This window comes from Hemicordylus capensis, chromosome 11, assembly GCF_027244095.1.
Source record: "Hemicordylus capensis ecotype Gifberg chromosome 11, rHemCap1.1.pri, whole genome shotgun sequence".
NCBI classification, from domain to species: domain Eukaryota; kingdom Metazoa; phylum Chordata; class Lepidosauria; order Squamata; family Cordylidae; genus Hemicordylus; species Hemicordylus capensis.
The window spans coordinates 5,305,499-5,328,330 of NC_069667.1; the positions used below are offsets into that span (position 1 = coordinate 5,305,499).

Genomic DNA, 22,832 nt, shown 5'->3' on the forward strand with positions numbered 1-22,832 from the left:
ATCCAGCGAGGCTTTCCTCACGTTCTTAAACGTTGTTTACATGGAGGAAGTTTCCCATTTCCCATTAACAATAAGTCTTTAAGAAAAGACAGCCAGAGGCATTTATCTTCCATTGCACTTGAAAGCGGCATGCCTGGACGTCTGCTCCAGTAAGAACTCTCTTCCTGAGTGTGCCACCTGATGCACGGCACCATTCTTCTGAGCAGGACATTTGCAAGGCTGGGCATTAGCCTCACTGCATCAGCGAGCAAACAATATCCAGAGGCCTAGTGGAAAGAGAAAGGCTCTTTTTCCACGAGGAAAAGAAAAGCCATTCAAACTTGCAAAAGCAAAACAGGGTAAAGGACCAGACTCCCAGATTTTAGAAGCAATTCTTCAGGTAAAAGTCCTCGAATTGTAGGTAGAAATCAGTGACCATGTCGGATGTAAAACTGCCTGTATAGTTGATGTTGCATGAGTCTTTGTAGGGGGAAAAATGCATGCAGAATAGCAGTTTGTGCGGTGCTTGGTGTGTTCATCTTCGAACTCTCAGATAGGCTATTAAAGAAAAGATTACAGTGCACTTCTTTTATGCCTGATTCATTGGCGCAAACACACGTATGTATGAGGTGGGTGGGATCAGCAGTATGTAGCATTTGCTGTCTAGGACAGTGTTTTCCCATGCGCTCAAGATCCATGGAATCCTTTCTGCATTGGGTTTGTCCAGAAGAATCTCTGCTTTACAGAGGATTCTGGGAAATGTTTTGGGGGGCACAAGCACAGGAGGACAGAGGCCTCACCAACACACCCAGTGGTCACATCCAGCTGGAAAAGATTGCAGGAGAAGACTGGAAACCTTTTTTTAGGGAAGCCTAGCTGCTGTTCCTGAGCTGCTCAAGGAAGATACATTTCCTTGATAAGCTTTCAAGGAACACCAAGTTTCTCTGGCCCCAGATGAGAAGATCAGGGATGGGGCCATAGCTTAGTGGTAGAGCACAAGTTTTCCATGCAGAAGGTCCCAGGTTCAATCCCTGGCAGGACTGAATCAATCCCACATAGGGCTAGGAAAGACCCTGCCTGAAACCTTGGAGAAGCTGCTGCCAGTCAGTGTAGACAGTGCTGAGCTAGATGGACCAAGGACCAGACTCTGCACAAGGCAGCTTCCTATGTTCCTTAACCTCTGGGCACAGAGCTGCCCATTTTTCTCTGATCCAAGCAGCTGTCTGCAATGTCTGTGGAAGATACAATAGTTGTAGATCAGGCCTGCTCAACTTAGGCCCCCCAGCTGTTTTTGGACTACAACTCCCATAATTCTCAGCCACAGCAGCCAATAGCCAGGAATTATGGGAATTGTAGGCCAACATCTGCAGGAGGGCTGAAGTTGAGCAGGCCTGTTGTAGATCCAGCCACGACAATTGCTTTAGATACCAGATTCTCTGACAGCAGCTTTTATTGAACCAGTCCCAGAGTCCACTGTCTCCTCTGCTTCCTCCTTTTCTTCGTCTTCTTTTTTAAATCTTTCTCATACAGGTTTGCAGGGTAACCATGTTGTATTTATTCTGTTTCAAAAGGCACGGCGAGATGTCTCTCTCAGGAGGCTGTTGTCTTATTAGAACCTAACCAGTCCACTCAGAGGATGGGATGTTCCAAAACCAAGAATGGCCAACAGTCCATCTTTTGAGACATATCCGAGAACTGAAGGGGACTGTAGCTTACGATGTTACGTGTGCATTGGTTGCCAGATGTAGCCCTGGCATCTCCCCGTAAAATATCTCCGCTTGCAAAGCAGGAAAAGACCTTTGCCTGCGAACAATTGCCAATTAGAGGAGACGGCACTGCTCTAGATGGGTCAGGAGCCTCACTAAGCAAAAGGGAGGTCTTCCTGGTCCAGTTATCACCTTCCATTCCCTTGCAACATGAGCGCTAACATCCAGCACTCCCCAGGGTTTGGCTGAAGTTAGCTCCCTTGCTCTTCAGTGTTGAGGGGACCCTCGGCACACCCAATGGAGATCTGCCCAGCATTCTGACACCCCCAGTTTCTGCAGAGGATTGCATATGCCTCCTGCATGCACTGAAGCCCCTGGACTGGCAAAAGTGTGGGTTGTGGTCCGTTTTGGCCTCCAGGGCATGCCTGAAAGTCTGTGGGACAAAGCCTATATTCTTACTTAGGACTAAATGACAGATTCCAAAGCAGCTGCTGGTCAAGTCATCCCAGGGCTGCCCCACTTAGCCCCTGCAGATGCTGGACTACAAATCCCATCATCCCTGACTATTGGCCACTCTGGCTGGGGATGCTGGGAACTGTAGTTCAAAAACAGCTGCAAAAAAAAAAAGAGGAACATAAGAACAGCCCTGCTGGATCAGGCCCAAGGCCCATCTCGTCCAGCATCCTGTTTCGCACAGTGGCCCACCAGATGCCACTGGAAGCCACAGGCAGGAGTTGAGGGCATCCCCTGCTATTGCTCCCCTGCAACTGGGACTCAGAGGCATCCTGCCTTTGAGGATGGAGGTGGCCTATAGCCCTCCTACTAGCAGCCATTGATAGACCTCCATGAAGTTATCCAAACCCTTCTTAAAGCCATCCAGGTTGTTGGCTGTCACCACATCTTGTAGCAGAGAATTCCACGTGGATTATGCGTCTTGTGGTGCAGCCGAAGTGGTGCAGCCCTATATTAGCCCCAATGGCCACTTCTCAGCAACTAAACGGCCTCGAGAGAAGGCAGTTGGCAACAGAGAGCAGGGGCAAAGCTAGGGAGAAGTGTTCTGTGCCCCACTCCCTGGTTTTCCCACAGGCCTGTGTTCACGGGTCACGTTGGAACATTGGTGGCTCCATCCCTGAAAGAGAAGTCTCAGGGGGGTGCATATCCCTCTCCTCAGTCGTTTCCCCCACCCCTGCACAGATTCTGGACTTGCATTTACCTCGCGGACACAGGTCTGACATCCTGCAGGAGGAAAAGTGGCCGGAAAGGTGGCAGGGAGTTTCAGGAGAAAAGCAGTGGGTGGGAGGAGAGTGAAGCTCCCCTTCTTTGTGTTGCTTCTCCATTCCAACTTCTACCCTCCCCAAAAGACGTTGCATCAGAGAAATACTTGCTGGGCTTATGACTATATTGCACCATGTAATTTGGCTCTAAGTAAGCATATCTGTGTTGTATGTAGACTAATTGGACTGTATATATGCAAACAGGACTCCTTAAGAGACTAGAATAAATTAGAACAATTTAATCATAAAGAAACTAACCCCAGAGTCCCACAAACACATTTCCCATTCATGTCTGTAGAAATATTGCCCGAGGCACCCATAATTATGACGTGATATTCCAAGTTCCTTCTGAAATTGGTTGGTATTCTTAAACATCTCCTCTATATCAGAAATGTAAATCTTTGCAACTATGTAAGCCGCAGAATGGTTAAAATCCCACCTGATGCTGATGATCTGGATGTATTAACTTCCTTTTCTACCAGCTGCCATAGAAATAAGTTCCGAGGTGTATGACCAGACCTTCCTGTCATATAATGTGTTAATTCCACTGGGATGTTCATTCTGTGGTAGAGTTTCACAGTGACCCGAAAGCTGGTTTAAATATTTCAAGTCCTTCCGTTTCAATTTGGCATATTTCTGCAAGAGTGTAGCGAGAAGTGTGAGGTAGCCATCTGCCCAGAAACGATTGGTGCTTCTAACATCTGTATATGTTGAAAGGCCTTGCTTGAGAAGCCAGAGTCCCCTCTCTGGAGATCTAAAAAGAAAAGTTTTGCTCACAAGACAGCTGTCACAGTTTCCTTCTGTTTTTTAATCTTATACTCACACAGCAGCGGTTATTTAGGCTCATGTCCAGGGATTCAAAATGAAGATTGAAGAAGATGCAAATGGTATTAGCATGTGGTAAAAACCACATCACCCAAATGTTTTGGGAAAGAAAAAGGCAGTGTTGACTCTGCTTACTAGGCTAGTTCAAAAGGCCTGTGCACAAAGGAAAAAAGTAGGGATCAAGTCCAACCTGATTGAATCCAACCCTATAAATGTCAGTTCGGGGTCCTTTGGACCCTCCTATATGTCGGAGTGTGGATCAGGATTGGGATTGGGATTGGAGTCAGATTCAGACAAACCTTAATACATTTTTTTTAAGTATCCATAGATATTCACTGTGAAATAATGTAACAGCAGAGAATCACAAGCAAAGTGATGTGACATCAGAGAATCTAAGGGGAAGTGACCTAACACCAGAGAATCACAGGAGAAACCCAGAAATCTGCTACTGCTTTGCATATCTCATTATCCAATTTGCATAGTTGCATGGCTAATTGGGCACCCTGAAGACCTACAACCTTTCCTTCCCCCTCTCCTCAGTTCTGTTTTTATAAGTCCTACTTCCTGGTCTCTTGCGGTCCAGTACAGGAATATCAGAATATTGACGTTTCAAAGACTGAGCTGAAGAATTTGGGATTCCCAGTTTAATATCAATCTACAACACGGGTAGTTTGATCCCACTGATTTTCTTTTCATTCCATCGGGTTGCAAAAGCAATATGATTTTCATGATTGCAAATGATTGCAAACTGGACAAAAGGAGGCCGAAAATATGTACAGGTCCAATTCTTGGGAATTAAAGGGGCAATTAAATTTTAAAAAATGCTAAGAAACCAAGTCCCAATACTTCTATTAAAGCAAGATCAGCACAGAGTCCGTCAGGGCTACTAGCTTTTCAAGGGGACTAAAAGTACAATAGATGTGTTCCTTTTCTTTAAAAACATCATCCATCTCTTCTAAGATTACCCACAACAGCTACATAAGAGGAATGTGTGGTCTTCTGTTGCCATTAGTATACCTTCTCTCCAGCTTTGCTTAATTTCACAGCAAAATCTGATAGGAGATCCATGTGGACAACTTGAGTAAAAAACAAACAATCAGTCTGCTCATCATTTGATCCATGTTGCTTTATTTGTTTGATCAGGGCTGGCTCATCCACTATGCAGACCGGGGTGGTCCCTAGGGCACCAGTTCTTGAGGGGCGCATAAACAGTGCCAGAATATAGCACTGCCAATTATTCTTTCTCTCCCTCTGGTATTGCATTCCTGCACAGTGGTGCAAGAATGTAATACATAATCCTGCACCCAGATCCCCAAAGATCCTGGCCCAAAGAGCCTGCAAATTCTGCAAAAATAGTCTTCTTTGGTCACTGCACCCCAGTCCCAGTTAAAAAGCTAGTCTCATAAGCTGCACTCCCTCTCTTGAAGATGAATTGCTTGGCTCAGCATTCGTTTCCCAAAAGAAATGGTCTCAGACTGGATGTCCAAATGAACAGCAGCATCCTTTTACCTCTGAAGGGCTAGTGTTTTGTCCCCATCATAGACTGGGAATTCTCTCCCACGGTATCCTCAAACCAGCATGGATGGGCTAGTCATTCACTGGTCATGTAAATGGACTGGTCACTTGACCCTGAGAATGAGCACAAGTGGCACAAGTTAAAGTTGGGTTTGCACACTTCTCAGCTGGGCGACGCCAATGTCAAACTTCCCCTTAGGCACCGAAAGCCATCGGGTTGGCCTGGCAACTGATGAATGTTCAATAAGAAACTTGCTTTCAAGAATCAAGGAACTCATGTTCAAGTGTGGACCCTTTGAGATGAACTGGTGGGCACTGTGAACTCTTGCACCGAATTCAGAAGCAACAAGAAACTGGAGATCGCTTCACCTCTAGTTTCCTTGGACACATGTCCGAATTTGGGAAACTGGAGTTGAAGGCGGGAAGGGACCCATGGTTTCCCTCCCCAAACTCCACTCTGAACTTTGGTTCAGAGTGGAGTTTGGGCACCTTGAATTCTGGTTCTGTGGCGCCAGCATTGATCCAGACACTGGCACTGCCATTTCGACCTCATGGAGCCGGAGTTGAGGGAGGAAGCTCCTCCTTCACTCCGGCCCGATTGGCAGGGTGGGCTGTCCTTCTGTCGAGAAGGAAGCCTGAACAGCCAGCTCCCCTGGCTCTCTACAGTCTTGGTAACTGCAAAGAGGCTGTTCTCCTGCATACCCGAAAGGGGGTGGGAGATCAGGGGGAGGCGGTGCAGAACCATGGGGCCATTTGGCGGTTCCAAATTACATCTGAAAGAGGCGTTGGTGTCTAAAGTGCAGCAACAGAGGGCTACAACAGAAAGTGAACCCTTTTAACAGGGCAGAGACATATGGCCAGTTTAGAAAGCTCGCTATTTCCGCCGCCTAATTCTCCTCATGTATACATTATCATTTCTTTGGTACCTGCTGAGCAGTGTGTCTTTCGCATTTCGTATATCCTGGATAAGTGTAACATTTAGTTGCAAAGAAGAATACCTGTGGATTTTAACGTTACCTTTCATCATTCGATGTCTGTACTGTAGATTGCATGATGCAGAAATACTGAATGTAGCCGCGAGAGAGTCCTCAAATAATAACCACAATGCAGACCAGGTTCAAAAGTGGAAATGATTGTGGGGTTGCCTCTCATTTCAGTGGCAAACTGTTCAAGCAAAAGGTCCCACTGGGCTTCTGGGACAAGCCTTTGCCAGTGGAGCAACCTGTGTTACTTCTCATATTTTTATAGGTGGCTTTAGAAGGGGAATTGAGAAGTTCATGGAGAATAGGCCACACTTGTTAGTCCTGACGGCTGTAAGGAACTGCTATGTGGAGAGAATACCAGTTGTTGAGGAACAACAGTGAAAAGGGGTGATCACCTTCAAGATCGTGCTTTCAGCCTCTGATGGGTCACTGTAGGAAGCAGAATGCTGGACTAAATGGACTTTGGCTTGATTTTTGGTCTAGCAATTCCTGGATTCCTGGTTTTCACCTAGGTGGTTCAGGTTCAATTCCTGGTATGGGAACAGCATCAACTTTATGGATGGAGACATAGCTCAGAGGCAGAGCATCTGCTTTGCAAGTGGGAGGTCCCAGGTAGCATCTCCAGGTAGGGCTGGGAAAGACTCCTGCCTGAAACCTTGGATTGCTGCGGCCAGTTAAAGTAGACACTACTGAGCTCAACGGACCAATGGTCTGACTCCGTATGAGTCAACTTCCTATGTTCTTATGAACTAGCACGGCTTTCCTTATGGCGTTACGACTTCAGTTTAGAAGGTGCCTAGAAGGTCCCAGTGCTCTTGGGATGTCTAGTTGAATGACCTTGCGAGTCTGCAGAACTGTGGCAGGTTCTAGAAGGCATTTCCAGAGATGGGTTTTCCATCTCTTCTTCTTGACACTCTTAAAAAATGAACGTCAAGAAGTACAGATAAAGAAGTGCCAAACATGGATGTCGCCAGCCAGTTTTCTTAAGCATACACAAGCCACCCATGGGACGGGATCTCCCAATCCCACCTACATGAGCATGCATTATCTTCTGGATTCTGTAGTTTCTTTGTCTATCGTTCTTTTGCAAAGTAAACGGTGGCAAGGGAAATAGGGAGCAGAATCAAACAGGGTGGCCAGTTATGGTTTTGAGCTGCTGAGTTGATTTTGCTTTCTCATTCTTTTTTTTAATTTTAAAGCTGCAATATAATATAACCATGAGGGCATGTATTTTCTCCTATATTCATTTTGTCTTGGGTGGGAAGAAGAGCATGGGGATTTGAGAAGGTTTCTAAAATAAAATAAAAAATCAAGGTGGAGTTTAAAGTTTAGCTGGCATACTTTAAACTCTCTGTACAGAGCCTTGATGGACACATCCTTGGTACAAGCTGACTTGAATTTTACAAGGTCGGTACAATTTTTATTTTGCTTTAAATGACATATTTAATGAGTGAGTGGTTGTAAAAAGGGCAAACTAATTTAAATTAAGTTTTTATCTTTCTCTAAAGGACCCATCTAATGTTTTACTTTGGCAAGCTTGTCATATGTCTATGAGGAAAATCAGCACAGCTATATGTGAGTTACAATATGCTTGTGGAGGGAGGTTTAACAAATCATGAATAAATAGGTAAGGGAAGTTCTTTTTTCACCTATCAGAATTCATGTACCTTTGAGAAAAATCTTCAGTGTGGTTTTTCATCTGACTGGACCTCTCACCCACACATCAGAGTACAATCACAGAATTCAGCACATGTTGAACTTGTGGGCTGATATTAGATTCCCAACCCTGGGAAATGTAGTATCCTGTGCTATGTACTATCCTGATTAAAAACACACACATTCCTGTTTTAGTGGACACACAGTCTGTTACAGTAGGAAAGGAACTGACTGCAGCATAGATCATGTTGCCTTTTGTACATGGGGAAAAAATGTATAGTGATATGCCGGCAATGGTGTAGCCAGAACCATGTAGCTGCAGGGACAGATGGAGATTCAGTCACTGTATTTATTTAATTTCCCCCCACCAAGGTCTCAGCAGTGATGTAAAGACCTTTGCTTTCTAAGCAGAAATAATATGCTGCTCTTGCTATTCCAACTGTTTGTTACATAATTAAATACCGGATTCCAGTTGGTTTGATTACCCTTCTCCTTGACTTCTTTTACAAGGAGTATCCTCCACCCTTTGTGGCTGCTCTTCTGGCCGAATCACCACATAAGGTTCAAGCTCAGAGGGATCAGGAAACTATCCTCGGCTTCTTGTAACAGAACTCCCCCAAATCACTGCATCTCTCTGAGGGGCGTGGCCATTGGGGCGCGTGTGGCCATGGGGCGTGGCTGTCGGAGTGGGTGTGGTTATGGGGACGGCCATGGAGAGAACCTGCCCTTTGGGATTTTTCCCTACACCGCTGTACGCATACTGTATTCTAGGATCAAGCAAGTCCCCCAATGGAAAACTAGCAATAATTTGCCACGATCAAGCATTTGCTAGTTGTAATGCTTGCAGACTGCAATCACTGTAAAGGATATTCCTCCCTTAAAGACCCCAAAGCTATTCCCCGCCTCTGCTCAATCCGGATGTCGCACCTGTTCTTGATATCTACAGCATGGGCCTATCCATGTATGTTCAGAAACAGGTCTTACTTGCTCAGCTGAGCTCATGACCGAATGCACATACATAGGATTGCTGCCTTTGGAAAGGTGACCTGTCCTACTCCTGTCGACCCTTTCAGTGCAGGTGCTGAAATCCTGTTCCAAGGGGTAATGCCTATTCTCACAACACAGGCCTGATTCATACTCACTAGTCCACCATGCATAGCAGCCCTTCTACATGGAAGAAGTCGCTTCTGGGAACTGGCACATCCTGTCCCCTTATGCTCAGGCAGGTCTCTGCTGAGAATCTACATGGTCCTCTTGGTGGATCTGTTCCTTCTTCCTGTGACTATAACCATGAGGCTGCTCTTCATGGGGCATTTGAGCAGGCACCTACAAACCCACTTGTCAGGTCATCACCAGCGATGAGCGTCCCTGGCCCTTTGGTGAGCAGGACAACCCACCCCACACAGATCTCCTCGCAAGAGGTCTCCTTTCCAGTGCCATTTTTGAGAAGGTAAGAAACTGTAGGAATCCTTCAGCTAGAGAAGGCTCCCCTCTGTTTCTTAGCATCTCCATCTCCCAGTGCAAATGACAGAAGACCCACTTCTCTCCTAAACCCTCTGCCTGCATGCCAGAAAAAGATTGGAGGGAAGAGAGGGGATTGGTGGCAACCACAGATAATGGCTGGCTAGTGAGCTGTGCCTTCATTTGTGGGTCCCTGCATTTGAGAATGTGCCGGCCATCTAGCAGTCAAGTTGGGATCTCAACAGGAGGTAATCCTTCTTTTAAAGGATTTCGAAATGTTCCGCCCTACAAACATTCATTTGAGATTCCCTGCCCAAATGTTTCAATGGTATCACCTTGTAATATATTGCAGCTTTAAGCCAATGATTCTGCTTTCCTCTCTTCACGTGCGTGTTTGGAACAGATTCTTCATTCTCCATTTGTGGTGGGACATTTAGCATTTGGACCACCTCTCGTGCCATTCGATTTGTATAGAAAACATTTTTATTGCCGCTTCCCAAGAAATGTGTCCTTTTTTCCCTAAATAAACAAAAAACAAAAAACAAAACTTCAGTTCCATGGCTAGAGGTAGAATTTAGGATACTTAGCTGACAGACGTGGATTAGTGGTGGTAGTTTTAGACGTTTTAGCTGGCTAGTGGACAAGCTTTAGAGAGTAAACGCATGGTACTGATATTTCATGGCTTAAATCACGTTCCCTTGTTTCTGTCTCTTCCTTTCCCTCGGTCTCTCACACTCTCGTGGTTGTAAGTTATAGATATGGGCATGGAGAAAGGGACTGGATGAAGCCTACCTAAGCACTGTTCATGACAGTTTGGGACATACAGAGATGATCAGCTGCCTTGGTTTGTGTTGTAAAGTGAAATAAGATGCTCCCAAGAATAGCCTGTTGTCATCTTGTCTCTCCACAGCAATGGACCTGTGGGGTGCGGGATACGTCTGCAGAGCAGATGTGAGATGCCCTGTGCGATTCAGGGTTTTTTGTTTCTCTTTTCAAATGGAAATAACCTCAAAGAGTCCCCTGCACAAATTTCTTTGACTCTTTGGAATCCTGTGTGCCAGGTAGGGAGAATCCTGTGTGCCAGTGCAGTGGAAGTATGTCATGGGTTAGGAAGCTGTTCGCTCCACATCCATTGATGATCAAAGAGGGAGGATCGATCTTTTCCCATTGGAGCTGAACGTGGTTCCTGTATTGATGAAGATCAAAACCAGTTGTGACTGTGTGCTGCCCACAAACCAGTGACTTTTATGGGACTTGAGCAAAAGACAAACGGAAGCTTCCTGGATTCCCCTGTGTCTCATGCCTCTTCCCCCATTAGGAGTCCTTTTTTAGAAGACCTGATGTTCTAGAGCCAACTTTCAATTTTTGTGAAGTGTTGTGAACTGTTTTTTAATTGCTTGTTCGACTCCACCTATCCAGTTCCCCATCCCGATTGGATCGTTTCTGGAACTGGACGCCCTGCTGCAGAGGGATCTGTTCACTCTATAGCTTTGCTCTCAATATTTGTTATGCATTGTTTTTTCTCATCTAAATGTACATTTGCAAGGTGTGTGTAATGTCATTTTCCAAAATAAAATTTGGTTTCAATACTTAGGCAAAGTCATACCTGTTGGCTACTTTTTCTTTTTTCTGATGCACTGGTGGGGTGTTGTTGTTGTTTTATGTGAGGAAACTACCAATCACAAATTCAAGACTAAACTTCACACATGCATTGACATCATTTGGTTCGTCTTCTCCTGACAGTGCATCAGGCCTGAACTCATAGGAACATAGGAAGCTGAACTCATAGGAACATAGGAAGCTGCCATATACTGAGTCAGTCCCTTAGTCCGTCTAGCTCAGTATTGTCTACACAGACTGGCAGCAGCTTCTCCAAGGTTGCAGGGAGGAATCTCTCTCAGCCCTATCTTGGAGATGCTGCCAGGGAGGGAACTTGGAACCTAGATGCTCTTCCCAGAGCGGCTCCATCCCCTGAGGGGAAGATCTTCCAGTGCTCACACATCAAGTCTCCCATTCATATGCAACCAGGGTGGACCCTGATTAGCTAAGGGGACAAGTCATGCTTGCTACCACAAGACCAGCTCTCCTCTTCACTAACTGGCATCACCAAACGACCCAGTCGCTAGACCTGCTCAGATGTGAGTGTGCTTAACTTTTGCTGGCTTTGGCTTCCAAAACCAAGTCCCCCCACCCCAAACCCCCAAGGTTCTTGGAATGGTTGAGCCAGCCATGTAGTATAGCTGAAGCTGTAAAACATTTCAAAGGGAAAAGGAGTTGGTAAACAGCACAAGACGTCTGGAGATAAAAATCAGAAGGTTGTGGGACTTCCAAGGTGGATTAGGGACATCAGCTGAAGGGCACAGTTCTCTACACAGAGATCAGCAGTGTGAGTGGACCCTAAATTCCCATCCTAGGAACACAGGAAGCTGCCATTTTGAGTCAGCCCCTTGATCCATCGAGCTCAGTATTGTCAACACTGACTGGCAGCAGCTTCTTTAAGGTTTCAGACATGGGTTTTTCCCAGCCCTACCAGGAGATGCTGCCAGGGATCGAACCGGAGACCTTCTGCATGCAAAGCAGATGCTCTACCACTGAGCTACGGCCTGATCTGGTTTACATAAGCCCTTCAGTTACAGTCAGCCTTTGGGTTCTTGCCTTGCTGGACACCCAGGTATGGACACCCACAAAAATGATTTAGCCTTGTAAAAGGAAAACAAAGAAAGCGACAGCATCTACTTTACTCCGCATAATAACATATCTAGATTCATGCTCAGCCACCAAAGATTAACACATGTTCTCCAGTGTTCTTGAAATTGCTTCCTTCTCTCTTGCTCTCCGGAATCTAATAACATGCATCAATTTGATTAGATGCAGGGTATTAATATAATCCATTTATAGGGCAGGAAACGGAGACTTGGGGACATCCTTTAATTATTCTACCTGTGGGGCTCAATCGCTGAAGTTCAGGCCCACACAGAGTGCTTCAGCCTGCTGGCTGTGGAATTAATATAATTAATTGGTGGGAGCTGCTGCTAAAAGATGTGGTGATGGGTGATGGCTTAGGTGGCTTTAGAAGAGATTAGGCAAATGCACGGGCGGAGGAGAGGCCTGTCAATGACCTGCAGCCCTGCAAACTCAATGGACCATCCAGGTTTCGTGGCAATATTTATGCTGCTGGATTTCAGGTCCTGGAGACAGCTGTGGAGAGGGACTATTGCCTTCACGCCACGCTTGCAGGGATGAACATTTGCTGCTGGACATCTAGCTTGGCTCCTTCAAAAATTCACCCCAAATCAGCCCTTTGCCCAATTCCTCTGCAATTTGGGTGGTAGCCTCCACCCATTAGGCACTACCACCCCACCCCACTCTTTTGGCCCTGGGACCCATGTTTTGATCCAAATCGATTCGGATTCAGATTAATTCGGATCCAAATCGAATCTGGTGTGATTTGGATGCGTCAGATTCGGATCCAAAAACAAATCGGGGGTGTTTCGATTCGGATCCAGATCGAAACACCCCAAAAAATCCAAATTGCACACCCCTAATAGGAACATAGAGAGCTGCCTTATATGGAGCCAGACCATGGGTCCGTTTTGCTCTGTATTATCCACACCGGAGCTCTCCTCACGATTGGTGAGAAGGGCTCCAGGGAGGTCTGCGGGGAGAGTGGGTTTCACTTACCCACCCCACAGATGATCAGCCTCCCTTCCCTGGGTGGGTGGATCGCTCACCCAGATGACCGGCAGCTCGCCCGGCAGCTCCAGGGCTCAGGGTGCTGGGACATGCTTTTGCATGTTGCCCCACCCCCGAGAGCCCCATTCATTCATTGATTCATTCATTCAGAATACGTCTACACCGCCCAAATCTTGCATCTCTGGGTGGTTTACAATTAAAATCATTGAAAACATCAAATCAATTACCAATTAAAATCATTGAAAACATTGAAAATACTTACAAGCCAATATTAAAAATATCAAAACTACAAATCTAATTAAAAGCCTGGGTGAACAAATGTGTCTTCGGTGCCTTTTTAAAAGTTGCCAGAGAGGCTCTTCTCTCAACAAGAAGCGCATTCCAAAGTCTAGGAGCAGCAACGGAGAAGGCCCGTCTCTGAGTAGCCGGCAGACAAGCTGGTGGCAACCATAGCTGTACCTCTCCAGATGATCTTAACAGGCGGTGGGGCTCATGGCGAAGAAGACGTCCTCTTAAATAGCCAGGGCCAATTGTTTAGGGCTTTATAGGTAACTAGTAATTTTTAGCCCGTTGTAATAATGGGCGCTAGCCTTAAGGGGAAAAGAGATTTATTTACGGCCCCGGCCCCCGAGTGCGGCCGCAAGCGGGCCCAGTCCTTTCCTGTTCGGCCGCCGCGGCTACCGCCACCTCCTGCTGAGGCCGCGGCAGCCATCGGGGCTAGTCGCCCCGCCACCGCCTCACCCGCACTCTCGGTGGCGTCGCGGCCGCCACCATCGGGGCCAGTCGCCCCGCTGCGGCCACCGCTACCTTTGGCCGAGGCCGCGGCTCTGCCGCGGCCTCGGCCACACTCTCCTCCTGCCGTTGGCGGTGGCTGCTTCTCCTCGGCCCGCCGCTTCTGCTCCTCCCGGCCCTCTCGCCCTAACGGCAGCAGCCGCCATCGGAGCCAGTCGCTCCGCCGCGACCACCGCCTGGTCCAACATGGCCGCCCGTCTCTGGGCGGCCGTATCTTTTTCGCCCGATCTGGGCATGCGCGGCGAAAAAGACACGGGCGGCACAGCCGCACGCCCAAGGCTTTTATGGTAGAGGATGACTAGCACCTTGTATTTTGCCCGGAAACGTATTGGCAGCCAGTGTGGTTCCTTCAGCACAGGAGTAATATGGTCTCTCCTAGATGTTCGAACTTGTTATATTTCCTCATTACTGACTGATTTCCCAGGACATACAGATGCATTTTACGTCAACTATCTGCTCTCAGATCAGAAGGAGGAAGTAACATTTAAAGTTGCTAAGTTCTGTGAGGCAGCTAAGAATGCTAGATGACAGATAGTAAACCAGCTTATGCAAACGGGAAACTGCTGATTAGGATGAGTCCATGTTCCTGATTATATTATGTATATATTATTACTATATCATGTGTATTATTATGTATGTTTTAAATTTTGGTCTATGACCGTAAATAAACATGATTGATTGATTGGTCTCTCCGAGATGACCCAGGGACCAACCTGGCTGCCGCATTCTGAACCGACTGCAGTTTCCGGACTACGTAGAGTCGTCTGGAAGTGCGCAGTGCATGGTTCATTGTTGGGACACACACACCCCACAAGTGTGCCTGCAAGCAGCCGCAGCTGACACACAATTTTAAAAAAGAGGTTAGAGGGAGAATACTTAGGCGACTTTGCTGTCGTGTAGCCACAGGGATCGGGCCCGGTCCCAGCAGTTCAGACGTGCATGCAAAACCAGCTCCCTTCGCCTGGTTTTGCATGTGCATGTGAATAGCCTCACCGAGTGGCAGGCTACTGTTTTCTCAAGCTTTCAGGCAGGAGTCTTCCTCAGCCCTACCTGGAGATACCAGGGACCGAACCCGAGACCTGCTGCATGCAAGCATGCAGGTGCTCTACCACTGAGCTTTCTCAGCCCCATTGCCAAAAAAGCAGATGGGGGAGAACAGAGGGAGCGGCTTTATACTGTGTCATACCCTTGGTCCATCTCGTTCAGTATTGCCTACACAGACTGGCAGGGGCTCTCCAAGGGATGAGCCACTTTCGCATCCCTCTGAGGAGATGTCAGGGACTGAACCTGCAGGTCAAGAGCGATGGCCCCATCTGACGAGAAGGAGTTTAATGCATTCACAAACCACTCCCATGGGTGAGCTAATATGAATTGAACATGTGAGGTAATTCAGATGATCCATTACCCCAGGTGGAGAGGGGGCATGTGCAGTTAAGCCCATGCGATTTGGCCGTTTGGTGGCTCTTTTAAATTTTGCAGGGGGGAAATAACTTTCTCTTCAACCCAGTCTTGCGTCTCTCGCAGTAGCTGTCTCCTTCAGATTTCTTCTTCAAACATGAGCCTTTGGGAGACAGGGATCCCTTCTCTCGTTCCTTTTGCTCTACAAATCCGCTTTGAAAATGTGTTTTGTTGGAAAGTGGAATATGAGTGTTTTTTAACACTAATGACTTCACGAGGAGTTCACGAACTGAATCTCTTTGCTCTGTCCAAATGAATTAAATTCCCTGCTCATGAGTGAATTCTTCTTGCTTTATCCATTCCATTCGCATTTGCTGCTCCTCTCTGAGCATTACTGGGCTGTGCTTGGGTCAGACCAGTAATCAAAGATTCGGCATGTGGGGTCTGCTTTGCATCTCATCATTAGTCCAGGGAAAGCTCGGATTCCCTTGAATAATATGTCATGGTCAGAAGGAGCCTTTTGTCCTTCTCTTTTTCCCCTGTGGTCACCTTACCCGAAAGCTAGCTTACTCAGCTCTCTGGGCGGAAATTATCCCAATCCCATTAGTGCATAATGAAGGAGCTCGCCTCGTAATGCGTCCAGCACTGGAATATTGGCACCCAACTGTCATTTATCATATGGTATGCCTGGTAAAACAGAGAGCAGAGTGTACACAGTGCTACTGTATTCCAAGAGAGGTGACCTTAAAAAGCAGCACTTATTTAGAAAAGGCAATCAGCCAGTCATGCCAATAAAGATGCCGTCTTCTTCTTTCTTTCTCTCTCTTTCTTTCTCTTTCTCTCTCTCTCTCTCTCTCTTTCTCTCTCTCTCTCTCTCTCTCTCTCTCTCTCTTTCAGGGCTGGCCAAAGGGATGAAGGTGCCCCAGATCTGCTGTGCATAGTTTTAAGTCTGAGCTGAATATCGGTCTGTTCTGCAACATGGCAGCCAGGGTTTTGGACACTCACAAAAGTGTGGGTGGTGTGGAGTGTCCAAAACCCTAGCTGCCATGTTGCAGAACAGACCTTTTCAGCTCAGACTTAAAACTATGCAATCACAGTTGCACCGTATTCATGTGCTGTAGTGGTTAGAGGGTTGGGCTAGGACCAGGAGACCCGAGTTCAAATCCCCCTTTGGTCATTAAACTCTCTGGGTGACTCTGGGCCAGTCACTTCTCTCTCAGCCTAACCTACCTCACAGGGTTGTTGTGGGTATAAATATAACTTTGCACACTGCTCTGGTCTCCACAGAGGACGAGCAGGAGATAAAAGTAGAAATAAATAAATAAAACCCATCAGTTGGAAATCATGACCATCACATCACACAACTGCAATCTCACCTTCTTGTTGCCGTGGAACAGGACTGTTTACAGCACCGAATGTGAACCCTTGTTAGCCTGCATTCAGTCAAAAGACTTCAAAATGGCATCAACGTCAAAGAAAAACATCCCCGGAAAGAATCCAGTAATCTTTAGAGAGAAAATACAAATCAATCGACATATTAAAACAAAGACATAGTCTTTGTTCTTATCTGTGGCTACTATACCAACGGATGAAGAGCCATCACAGGCTCAGGAACTGTGCACTTCCATACCTGTGGAAGGAAAACTACCCCAGTTCAGTCACACCCAACATGGAAATAATGTTCTACCTCCTATCCCCAACATGCCAGTGAGATTTCTAGTATGGATGAGCTCAGCTTTTGTTCTTTGGAAACACATGCGGCTATTTTTAACTTCATCTCCACTTCCTCCTCTCCAGCTGTCACTTGTTTTGCAGATATGGTCCAGATCCAATGCAACATCCTTTTCTCTGTTCGGCTTGTCATTTACAAATGATGCCGGCATTCTGTGGTTGCTGGTTCTGAACATGCCTCATGGAGGACAGATATGTGCTGTGTTGGATGCTGGCAGATCTCTTAAGAGGTCCCAGTGCCATAAGCCATTTGACATGTGGGAACCAGGTGCAATGGACATTTTGAAGTGCTGCATGGAGCAGTATCTGGCTACTTTATCTGATATCATCTGCAAAGAGCAGGCCGGCCTGCAGACCACAAAGGCATTTAATAAATAAATAAATAAATAAATAAATAAATCAAGAATTCTAATGCTATGACAGAAATCCCTCTTTTCCTTCTACATCTGTGCCTTCTTCCGGGATTAGGCCATGAAATCTATTGTTAGGCACGCTCCCCACTTTCCCAAGCAATGAAAAACCCAAGGCTAGCATTTCATGGTCAGTGAAGGGCTGTCACCCAAACTTTGAAAAAGTGAAATTCTTATCTTGAAGGAACTTGTGCGAAGTTCATCCGAAGCCGAATGAAATTCTACAAAGACAAGTGAAACTTCTCAGTGTTCCTGTATATCCGTAACTTCGTTTTCATTGGATGAACAAACACTGTGAGTGAATCATCTTTGTTATGCACTCTGGCCAGAAAAAGGTTGAAGCTAACAAAGTACAGAACAGCAAATAAATCAAGGGATATACATAATCCATAAATATACAGCAAATAAATCAAGGAAAATACAAGGCTGTATACATACAATATGGGTAAAAATAAGAACATAAGAAAAGCCCCACTGGATCAGCCCCAACAAGCCCTATTTAGTCTAGCATCCTGTTTCCCACAGTGGTCCACCAGAAGCCTCTGGGAAGCCCACAGACAAGAGCTGGGAGCATGCCCTCTCCCCTGCTGTTGCTCCCCTGCAACTGGTATGTGTCAATGACAAATATTTTATAAATATATAAGATGTTTTTATATTCATTAGATAACACAGAAATATCCCAACCGAAAGAAGACCCACTGACATATGTGGGTGTGCTGAAGTGTGCTGAGTGACTTCAGAAAAACACTATCAGCTAATTCAAGATGGTGTGACCATCTTCTGTTGGACTTTGCTTGTGATCAGACAAAACTTAGCTACATGGTCTGCAGAGGTGCTCTTACCCCTGGACTTCTAGGCCCAAGTCCAGGGCCTCAACAGCCCCTGGGCCCCCGCAAATCCTCTTTAGTCTGTCCCAGGTGGTGTGGTCACCCAGCCAAACATGATGATGCTTAATTTGCAGGAGGGGGGTAGCCCCCAAAGGCCTTTAGGTCCAGGTTCCAAAATTACCTAGGTGGACCTCTGATTGTTTGAGATGTCATCATTCGGATCAGACAAAAGTTAACTAATATTTTAAAAAGTCTGGAGCCCCTGGAAAACTTAGTGTTTTTTTTAAAGGCAGTGATGTAGTTGCAAATCCAGAAGTGCAGGAGGTGCTCTCCATGGCATCCCCCATGGCTACAGCCAGAGAAGCCGAGAGGTTCCGGCACTCCGTCCCTGTGCGTCCCCCCTCCACCATACCCCTGGGAAAAGGTAATATAATTTCTGCAAATAACGCTATAGAAATTGCAATAAAGTAAAGCATGGGCTATCAATTCTCTCCTTCCCATGTTCCAAGGGCAGAGATGGTCAACATACAGTACTTTCTTGCACCACCCTTCCAGAACTGCTGTGGGTAGGGCATCTAAATGGGTCAACGTCAGTACTCTGTTCTATGACCCATTTGTTGGTTTTCCTGGCTGCCCATGGTATCCTCAAAAGTCTTCTCCAGCACCAAAGTTCAAAAGCGTCAATGCTTTTTCTGTCTTGCTTCCTCAAAGTCCGATTTTCACATCCATAGAGTGTCACGGGAAAAACCATTGACCAAATGTCAATGGCTCTAATCTTTGTAAGTACAGACATCTCACAGCATCTAAATATCCTTTCCAAGGCGTTCAAGGCCTTCATTGCAACCCTACCAAGTGCTAGTCTGCAGCGTATTTCTTGACTGCTGGATCCTTTACTGTTGATGGTCGATCCTAAAAGGCAGAAGCTCTCCACCACTTCAATGTCTTCATTGTCAATTCTGAGGCTGGTTGCTGTACCTGATGTCATTAGTTTAGCCTTCTTTACATTTTATGGTTTTTAAATTACTGTATTGTTTTAACTTTTATATGTGTTATATGTTTAACTGTTTTAACTTGTATATGTGTTTTAATTGTTGTTAGCCACCCAGAGACGTAAGTTTGGGTGGGGTATAAATTTAATTAATAATAATAATAATAATAATAATAATAATAATAATAATAATAATACATTTAGTCATAGTCCCATTTTTTCACTGTGCTCCTTGACTTCCATTGCTAGAACTTGCAGATCATCCGCATTCTCAGCTATCAGAGAGGTGTGTCATCAGCATAGTGCAGGTTATCGATGCTTCTTCCTCTCCCTTTACAGGGAATCCCAAATATTGTTGACTAGAACTCTCAGCAACACCCCCAGCTGCAAGGGCCTTTGGCTGGTAATGCTGGGAGTTGTAGTCAACAGCATCCAGGATACCCTGTTACAGTGCACTGCTGGAGATTCCCTTTTGAGAGCCCCTGTCAGTGAAGAAAGGAGGCAAAAACACTTTGCTTCTTCAGGGGGAAGTATTTCCAATCTGTGGTGCTTGCAAGCTCTCTGGATGCCGGGCCAACCACGGGGTTTCTACCCTGATTAAACTAAACACCGCCTAGAGATGTACATATCAGGCGGTATAAAAATATGATAAATAAAAGAAATCCCCCAAACAGAGCTTGAAAAGAAACCAGTGTGCTCAAGGAATAAGAGGCACATTTTTAGACGCAGCCCAGTGGCGAGTCTGTGCTTCATCGGTGTCGCTTCTCATTTATGCAGCCAAAGATCCCTTATATGGCGAAATCCTCAAGGTGAACCTCTTAATGCATGCAAGCCAGATGTGAACTCCTGACACCCAGAGTGCCCAACCATGTCATAACATGTTTTTAAAAATGACTGCAGATTGCCTGGCCTCCTCTCCCCTGTCACGGGGGGGGGGGGGGTAGAAACCAGGCTGATCTCGTCAATTACATTAGCGGTTCATGGGGGAGGGAGCAGCTCTTCCTTTGCGCAGAGAAATAACTGGAGGCAGTTCCCTTAAAATACCACTGCATGGGGAAATTCCTGGAGAAGCTCTCTTTTTCTGCTTTGTCTTAAACGCATCGTACAGCTCCTCAATTCCCCCAGATTCTGCCATTTTTCTCATGACCCAGAGTTAGAAGGGGTTTAATAGTGGCAGCAGACTGAGCATAGAAACATAGGAATAGAGGAAGCTGCCATATGCTGAGTCAGACCCTTGGTCCATCTAGCTCAGTATTGTCTTCACAGACTGGCAGTGGCTTCTCCAGGGTTGCAGGCAGGAGTCTTTCTCAGCCCTATCTTGGCAATGCTGCCAAGGAGGGAACTTGGCTCCATCTCCTGAGGGGAATCTCTTCCAGTGCTCACACATCAAGTCTCCCATTCATATGCATCCAGGGCAGACCCTGCTTAGCTAAGGGGACAAGTCGTGCTTGCTACCACCAGACCAGCTCTCCTCTCACTGGAAGGGAGTGCGACGTCTCTCGTCATATTTGGTGGCCATGTAATGCTCAGCCAGTGAAGCTTCTGCACATCCTCTGGGATGGCCAGAGGAGAAAGGGGTTCTCTGTGTTAGGAGGCAGCGGAGTTGGCATGGTTGGCAGAGGGCTCCCGACTTCTCCCTCCTTGATTCTTCACCCATTCGGCTGGTCTTTGGTTGACCTTGGAATGGGTTGGCACTGGATCTACAGCCTTCTTCTGAGTGCCTCAGGACGCAGCTTGGCTCACTTGCTCTAGTCATCTGGTGCTCTCTGCAGTGAACTCTTTTCAATTCTAGTGCAGAGACAATAATTATAAACTCTTTGGGTTCCCTTGCCCGCTGCCCCTTCATCTCTACACAGGAGTGATGACTGTTAGGAAGCATGTGCTTCACTTCTCCTCTCCAGCCTCTGTTCCATGGTCTTTATTTTGCTTCCCAACCCCAGCCCTTTTATAGAGGCCACGACTGGGCAGTTGAATTTAACTCTCATCGGGATGCTACAGTGGGGTGCCTTGGGGCCTGTAGTTGCCAAGGCACCCAAACTCAGGTGCCAGGGGGAAATTACATTTCCCAGGGTCCTTAGTGTCTGGGATGCTACCATAAGAGTATTCCAGTGGGTGCCAACCTCCTAACTGGGCAAAGAGGCACCTTTTAAACACGGCAATTCTCTTTATTGAGCAGCGGGAGAGCAACTGGCCCTATCCACCCCCTGCACAGTATCCCGCCAGTGACTGTTGCTGGTGTCTCATGTTTCTTTCTTAGATTGTGAGCCCTTTGTAGACAAGGAGCTATCTTATTTAATTAATTAATTTCTGTTGTTGTTGTTGTTGCCGCCAAGAATAAAGGAAGGCGTAGAACAAGATATCCCTGCTTTTCACAACCCCCACCCTGAGTGGCAGCTCAGAGTCTAACTGAGTCTAGCAGACGTGGAGGGCAGTCAGATGAGAAGACTCAGTCCAGATCTGGAGCAACTGGTTGAGGTGGTCAGAAATGAGAGCTATAAAGGCATGAGGTGACATCACTCTGCACATCTACAAAAGTTTTTGCCATAATAGGTGGTGGTGGTGATAAAAAAACAAAATGGGAGCAGAGCTAGCCTTGTGGTAGCAAGCATGACTTGTCCCCTTTGCTAAGCAGGGTCCACCTTGGTTTGCATTTGAATGGGAGACTTAAAAGTGTGAGCCCTGTAAGATTTCCCCCTTAGAGAATGGGGCCACTCTGGGAAGAGCACCTGCCTGCTTGCATGCAGAAAGTTCCAAGTTCCTTCCCTGGCAGAATCTCCAAGATCGGGCTGAGAGAGACTCCTGCCTGCAACCCTGGAGAAGCCGCTGCCAGTCTGTGAAGACAATACTGAGCTAGATAGACCAAATGGTCTGACTCAGTATATGGCAGCTTCCTATGTTCCTATTTTTGGTCAGGAGAGCTGACCAAAAATAGCAAGCATGACTTATCCCCTTAGTTAAGCAGGGTCTGCCCTGGTTGCCTATGAATGGGAGACTTGATGTGTGAGCACTGGAAGATATTCCCCTCGGGGGATGGAGCTGCTCTGGGAAGAGCAGAAGGTTTCAAGTTCCCTCCCAGGCTTCTCCAGTATAGGGTTGAGAGAGATTCCTGCCTGCAACCTTGGAGAAGCCACTGCCAGTCTGTGTAGACAATACTGAGCTAGATGGACCTAGATGGGCTCAGTATATGGCAGCTTCCTATGTTCCTAACAGTTTGTATTTCATGAGCATCTCTTTTCAGCCTATGCCCGAGGATTCTGTTCATTGCCTGACTCAATATAAGGCAGCTTCCTATGTTCCTAAATGTGTTAGTCTTTCAGGCAGGGTTCTCAAACTGGTGTCCCCAGTCGCTGTCACACTACAACTCCCATCATTCCCTGCTGCAATGAGGGGGTGATGGGAGTTGTAGTCCTGAGAACCCCTGCTTTCAGGTGCCTCGTGGATCTTCATCATTCTCCAGCTATTTTCCATGCATCTATCTGTGGAACGCAAAGGAAGCACAACCAAGCCACAGAATTGCACATGCTGGGACGAGAACTGGGAAGGAACACCTTTGCCAGTGTTCTGGTTGCTGAATTCGCTCCAAGAGCGGCATTT

The 22,832-nt window shown here is 46.5% G+C and overlaps 1 long non-coding RNA gene across 1 annotated transcript; it reads right to left on the reverse strand.

The window, feature by feature from the left end:
* Positions 1 to 9,528: 9,528 nt before the first annotated feature.
* LOC128335528 (uncharacterized) lies at positions 9,529 to 16,980 on the reverse strand. Its single transcript, XR_008311648.1, has 3 exons — positions 16,913 to 16,980; positions 16,659 to 16,787; positions 9,529 to 9,918 (listed from the first exon to the last, which is right to left on the reverse strand). It is a non-coding gene; the product is annotated as an uncharacterized LOC128335528 (long non-coding RNA).
* Positions 16,981 to 22,832: the final 5,852 nt, after the last annotated feature.